This window comes from Lepidochelys kempii, chromosome 2 (assembly GCF_965140265.1).
Source record: "Lepidochelys kempii isolate rLepKem1 chromosome 2, rLepKem1.hap2, whole genome shotgun sequence".
Classification (NCBI taxonomy): Eukaryota; Metazoa; Chordata; order Testudines; family Cheloniidae; genus Lepidochelys; species Lepidochelys kempii.
In genome coordinates this window covers 252,017,104-252,024,644 of record NC_133257.1, presented here as the reverse complement: position 1 = coordinate 252,024,644, position 7,541 = coordinate 252,017,104, and positions in this window count along the sequence as shown.

Sequence of the window (7,541 nt, the reverse complement as noted above, 5' to 3'; positions counted from 1 at the left end):
TTGTGTTCTGTTTGTTAGAAATGTACTCCTCTACCTTGGGTATTAAACAACCTGCCTCCAACAAAATCTGGAATAATGGATTCCATTCACTTGTAAATATCACCCTTTCCTACCCTCTTCCCTCAAAAAGACAGTATTCACCTTTAAGTCAGAAGAGTCAAAGAAAAGCTTCCAAAGCAAATGCAAAGTCACTTGTGTTTGGCTGGCAGAGAGCATTTGGTAAGTTTTTACCTTCTCTGAGCCTATTGGCATCACACTTGTATAATCACAGCAGTGCCTACTAGTCTTGTAATAGCTAAGTGCCTGTGCATTAGTATTTCCATCAACCTCCCAGCTTTCTAGGATGTATGAACTTTGCGCCATCAAAAATTCACAATTGACTCAGTCAGTTCTACAAGGTCCCATTAGGGAGAAAATTCTTTTATTAAACAAAAACTAGTTGGGGAAATGTATTGCCCAGTGTTGATGGCAGGGAACTGCGTGCCAGTCAGCTGGAGTTTTTTCTAGTCACAGCCACTGACTCATCAGTCCTCTCAACACACAGGATGTTGTCCACAAATTTATCAACATTTTTAACTATAGTTCAACTCCTCTCATGATTGCAAAGCGGGAAGCATTAGGGTAGACAGCCACCTGTAGTGTGACCATAGGTAAGTAATTTAAACTTTGTCCATTAGTTTCACCATCTGTAGAATGGGCTACTACTGATCCACCTCATGTGCTTGTTGTGAGAATTAATTAGTGGATGTAAAGTGCATTTGTATCCCTGGATTAAAGTGACTCCATAAATGCACAAAAAGTGAGTAAATGTTATTGATTTACAAAATGTAAAAAAAGCATGTTTGGTCACTTTCTGAGCACAGGAGCATGTCAAAATAGAAGTCTGAACTTTTATAAATGGCATTGTAATTTGGCATTGTAACTTTATATGCCCTTGGGAATCAAAATAATTTTCTTTGTACATAGAGATGTGATAGCCCTTAAAACCATAATGATTTTGAAACTTTTTTCCTAGATATTTTTTCATAGATCTGCTCTAGGAATTATTTCGGGGAAGTTCTATGGCTTGTGTTACACAGGACGTCAGACTAGATGATCACAATAGTCCCTTTTGGCCATGGAATCTGCAAATCTATGAAACTTTGGACCAATTTTAAATATCCCTTATTTTGTTTAGATAAGTAGCCATTAGGAATGTAAAGTAACTTATTTTTAACAATAAATAAATAAATAAATCTGTAGGCTAAAAATACCTTGCACAGCACTTTATATGGCATTTTTATTTGTGATCCTTTACAAGCACTAATGAATAAAGCTTATTAACACCATGGTGAGGTACGTAAGTATTGGATTTCCCATTGAATAGATGGGGAAATTGAAGCACAGATACGTAATGAGACTGATTCTCACTTACACTGAGGACTTTTTACAGTGCTCCAGTAGTGAAAATGAGCCTTAAAAGTGAATTTACAGACATTTTAAGAATGCCCCTTTGCATTGCTACAGTGGTATAAAAAGGCCTTAGTATAAATGAGAATCAGACCCAATGTGACTTGAGGAAAAAGAGCCCTAGAATAACAGAGTAACCCCTAGTCCACAGTACTTTCCATTATGTTTAATCTTACCTAGTATACCACACACCATGTTATCTGGTAAAAGTGAACAAGGGGCCAGAGGTTTGTTGCAGATAATTCTAAAAAATTAATATTTTGCATTCTACCCTATTTTTCTTATCCAAGTTTCATTTGCCCAGTTTTCAGATACATCCAAATTATATGTGCATGACTCTGCGCCATTTTAATTCTACTGATTTCAGTTGAATAATGTATGACTTACAGTGGTGTGAGGTCAGAATCATGTCTTGTATCTTTAACTGGAATGCTAGGGCCATATCCTGCAAACTCTTAAATATGTGAGTAAAGAAAGGTACCAGTTTAAGCATTTGTAGGATCAGAGCCTCATACAACCATTGGAAGGGGAAGTTTAGGTTTATTAGAAATTGGGGAACCTTTTGGGAAAGGAGGCGCCTACACAGGAAGGATGGGTTCCTCCTAAACCAGAACGAAACCAGATTTCTGGCATGTAAAATTAATAAGGTCATAGAGGAGTTTTTAAATGAAGGGCTGGGGGAAAGCCAACAAGTATGGAGGAGCACACAGTTTGGATAGAGACACCCCAAAGGGGAGAATTTATTAAAGGGGATACTCATATCCTAGTAAAGAGGAATTGATAGAAGTTTATAAAGTACAGGTAAGAGCTGAGGAAAAACAGTCAAATGAAAAAGAGTTCTATTCAATGACATCACATGAAGGCAGTGTACAAAATATTGACAAATTTTATAAATGCTTGTATACAAATGCTAGAACTCTAAATACTAAGATGGGTGAACTTAAATGCCTGGTATTAATTGAGAATATTAATATAATAAGCACCACAGAAACTTGGTGGAACGATGATAATCAATAGGACATAGTAATACCAGGGTACAAAATACATAGGAATGACAGAGTAGGTTGCACTGGTTGGTGGAGTAGCACTATATGTAAAGAAAGCATAAAGCCAAATATAGTAAATATCTTAAGTGAATCAAACTGTCTAAACCAATCATGGATAGTGTGATGCTGGCAGACCAGATCCCCATGTCTCAACTGAACACTTACAAATACATAGCTGGAACCAATCTGGCTCACCTGTGTGTTAGTTTTGTTAAAATGGATATTAGAATGATAAGAATGCGTTTAGATTTTATCGAATGCTTGTGAGTTTCTACATGCCTTAACCTCACTTATAACATCTGTATCCCATATTGTAAGGTAATATTTGAGCTGTTGTATTGTGAGTCTCTGTGACTGCATAAATCACCAGACAGGAGAGAGACATTAATTAGTATGAAGGGGTGATCTTCAATAGAAAGTGTTACACTCTTCACAAAAGGAAAGGTCCATTGATACCAGATGTTGCAACTGGACTTTCCCTATGTACAAGAGGACAAAACCCATTTGTTGTTCTTCTCTCCTCCTTCTGAAGATGAGTCATGAAAGTGGACTCCTCCCATCAGCTGAGTTTGAAGCTCAGAGCACAATGCAGGAGGGGGATAAAATCTCCAAACAAAAGGGACTAGGTATCTAAGGTGCTTGGACCCTACAGGGCAAAGCGTTTCTAGGCTTAAGCAAGAGATCCTTTGTGCTTAGCCTGAGTTAGCCCAAAAGGACATATAGAGCCTGCTAATTACAGAGGCTTCTATTACCCTTTGAAACTTAAGATTGTAACTCATTCATGTATACATATTTACCTGCTTTAACCTTGTAAATAACTCTCTTGTTTCCTTTTCCTATTTAATAAATCTTTATATAGTTTGTCTTAAGATTGGCTACAAGCGTTGTCTTTGGAGTGAGATTTAAGGGGCAATTGACCTAGGGTAAGTGACTGGTCCTTTGGGACTGGGAGTAACCTGAATATTACTGTGATTCTTGGTGTGAGGGCCATCTAACACAAAGGTATGCTCACCTGGATGGCAAGAAAGATCAGAGTACCCAAGGGGTCTGTCTGTGACTCCATGTTAAGGTTGTGATAGTGACTGGGGAGTTTATACTTGATTACTGGTTGGTGAATCTAAAGTATAGAACTCACAACCAATTGAGGATTTGTGCCCGGGTTCCTAGCAGTCTGCTTTGAGGTTAATACTCATGCGCTTGAGTCACTGCAGGCAGTGTTACAGGTAGAAATTCCATGCTTGAATAATAAGAGAATAGCAGCAGGAATATACTACTGAGCACCTGATCAGGATGGTGGCGGTAACTGTGAAATGCTTAGAGAGATTAGAGAGCCTACAAAACCAGAAAACCCAATAATAATGGAGAATTTCAACTATCCCCATATTGACTGGTTTCATGTCAGGACGGGATGCAGAGATTAAATTTCTGGATTTCATTAATGACTGCTTTTTGGAGCAGCTAGCCCTGGAATCCACAAGGGGAGAGTGCATTCTTGATTTAGTCCTCAGAGGAGTACACAATCTGGTCTATATAGCTGATCTGCTTGGTCACAGCAACCATAACATAATTTAACATCCTCTTAGAGGGGAAAATACCAAAGAAACCCACCATAATAGCATTTAACTTCAAAAAGAGGAGCTAAAGAAAAATGAGGGGGCTATGAAAAATGAAAAGGAACACTCACAAGAGTGAAATGCCTGCAATTGCATGGAAACTTTTAAAAAACATCATACTAGCCGCTCAGACTAAATAAACAAATAAACAAACAAATAAATAAATAAACAGCACAAGGACCAAAAAATGTCACTATGGTTAAACCGTAGAGTAAAGGATGCAGTCAACAGCAAAAAGGCATCCTTTAAAAATTGTATATCAAATTCTACAGAGGAAAATAGAAAGGAACATAAAATCTGGCAAGTCAAGTTTAAAAGTATAATTAGGCAGGCCATAAAAGGTTTTGAAGAGCAACTAGTAAAAGACACAAAACCAACAATTTTTAAAGTACATCAGAAGCAGGAAGCCTGCCAAACCATCAGTGGGGCCACTGAATGATCAAGATGCAAAAGGATAGGTCCATCAATGGCTATTAGCCAAGATGGTCAGGAATGCAACCCAATGCTCTGAGAGTCCCTAAAGCTCTGATTAGCAAAAGCTGGGAAGGAACATTCGCTAGCTGCCCTGTTCTGTTCATTCCCTCTGAAGCATCTGGTCCACTGTTGGAAGACAAGATACTGGGCTAGATGGACCATTAGTCTGACCCAGTATGGCTGTTCTTATGCATTCATGTTCTTAAGTTACACAGTTAGAAGAAGGAGTTCGCCCTCCCTAAATTTGTGAATGCTTATCTGAATCCAAAATTATCAAATGACATCTGATACTGAATTTGTTATCCAGCTGTGCAGTGTTTATCATAATATCTATTCTCCCTTAGAAACACATATCCCTACTGCAGTCTGTAGCTCCAGTTACCCTCTTCCATATAAAAACCAGTGGGAGAGGGCTGGCCAAAGGATAAGCTGACATCCTCCCCCTTCTGCCCTGGAAGCAAGAGCTGCACATGGAGGCTTCCCTCCACATGCAGATCTTGAGGGTATGATCAGGTCTTTTAGTTGTAGTTAACTATCCTTAAGGGGTCTGATCTTGCTACACTGAAGTCAGTGCTTTTGACATCAGCAGGTGCAGGATCAGGCTGGAGGGAGGGAGAGTATCTCCATGTTAAGTAGTTACACCAGCAAAATAGACAATTGTTTGTCCTGTCAATAATCAGTGTAATCATGTGTCCTTATTTTCTTATTTGTACTTCCAGAAATATGAGAATCTGTTGATCAAAAATACCAGTTTTATGTCCCCTTTGGCAGTTTTCTATGACAATAGTACATTCAAACTAGTTACAGGGTCTGTTAGGTAAACATGAGCTTACCAATTTGTCTTAGCTCTTGCACACTTCCAAGAGATTTTCACCATTTTAAACTCTGAAAAACAAGGGTCATTTATATACAAAAGAACCACCTAGGAATAATATAAAAGGTTTGCCTTAAACTGCTACTAGCTGGGAAACTCACAGGTAAAATGCAATTCTACTCTGAAAAGTGACTATATAAAAATGGCACAGATCAGCTCTGTGTGTGTTCACAGTCATATCCAAGTCTGTTAGTGAAAAAAAAAGTAATTACTACTTTTTACTGCAAGGCCAACACAGCTACGGAAGTGTGGGATGGATTCTATTCTCTTTCATTCATCAACAGAATGGTCAAGTAAGGGCTTGACTACACTATGGAGGTTACAGCGGCATAACTAGGGTGCCACAGCTGTGCTGGCGGAACCCTGTTGTGTAGACACATTCTACAGCAATGGAAGGTCTTCTTCATCACTGTAGTAACTACACCTCCCTCAGCGATGGTGGCTAGGTCAATAGAAGAATGCTTCCATCAACCTAGCTGCGTCTTTACTAGTGGTTTAGGCTGGCGTAGGTACGGTTCTCAAAGGTGTGGATTTTTTACATCTCTGAGCTCCATAACTATGTCAACCTAAGTTTTAAGTGTAGACCAGGCCTAAGTTCCAAATGCACTCCATTAGGAACATAGGAATTGCCCTACTGGTGATCCAGTAGTCCATCTAGTACATTAGCCTGTCTCCAATAGTGTACAACATCAGACACTTCAGAGGAAGGTGCAAGAAGTTTCACAGAAGCCAGGTGTGGGATAATCTGCCCCGCAACATGAAGGTTTCATCCTGATCCCTAATAGTTAGAGATTTTCTTAAACCAATTTGGGTAACTGACATGACAAATGGGTTTACACAGTTGTAGCAGAAAAGAATGTGAAGGGACTGTGATTGCATAGGTATAAGTAAGGGGACAGAATCTGGCCTGCAGAATATTCATTACTGGTGATGCACAGGCATCTGCACATGTCTACTTTGATATATTTATATGGTACTCAGATGCCTTGATATTGATGAAGTATGAGAACCTAGATACATAGGCATGTGGATAGACTCAGGAAAGAACTTAGCTTGACTCTCAGATTTTGGGGAAGTCTGCAGACTGGCAGGCAGAAAGATGATTTATTTACTTGTAAACTGAACAAATTTGAGCTGGAATTTACTGAGACACAATGGGCCTGATTCTCTTCTCACTTACAACCATGTAAATCAAGTATGACTCTAGTGAATCAATGGAGTCACACTTGTGTAAAGCTAGGGTGAAAGACTGGAGAATCAGGACTAATAAATCTAGAACCTCCCTGTTTCATTTTTATGGAACAGAACCAATCTTTAAGGTTGAAACTCTGTCCTTAGCTCATCCTGATTTACTGACATGTGGCAGCAGATACAATCTGGCTTTACTATCTGCGGACCTGACCCCACTGCATTTGACATCAATGGCAAAACACTCTGTAAGACTGGGGTCTGTGGCTCCTTATAACTATGTGTGATCTTAAATGCTACAAGAGTTACAAAGCCTAGGTAGAAAGAAGTAAATAATTGACTTTCCTTGGCCTGAAGCTCAGCTGGCATAAATCACAGATTTATACTAGCTGTGGGTCTGACTGACTGCCTTTTGCCCATGTACTCATTTTGGGCCAGATGCTGATCTCCACTGAATGGAATTCCACTGGATTTATATAGCAGTATGACCAGAATCTGGCCCAAATGTACCCAGTGTGAAGTCAGTGTCATTATTCTGGATTGAGATAAATGTAAAATAAGAATCTAGCAGTCTATTTGTAATTTACTTTAGACCCTAAGCACTGGTTTCACAAAATTTGTGCTCTCATTATATGGCTTTGCAACATTTTTTGGAGAAGAGGAGAACATTGCCAAAGTGAGTACATTCCATGGTTTTCCCATTCACAAGTCAAACTCTATAAATCACTAATTGTTTATTGTGCCTCAAAGAAAGTATAATTTACATACAGGGTGGTGGGAAAGTGTGAAATGACAAATGTGGCACTTATGCTCAAATAAGCAAGCTATTCCCAAATCTAACAACAGACTGAAAATGCTTTCATAATAATGGTGCATAAATTAGATTTACCGGTGGGA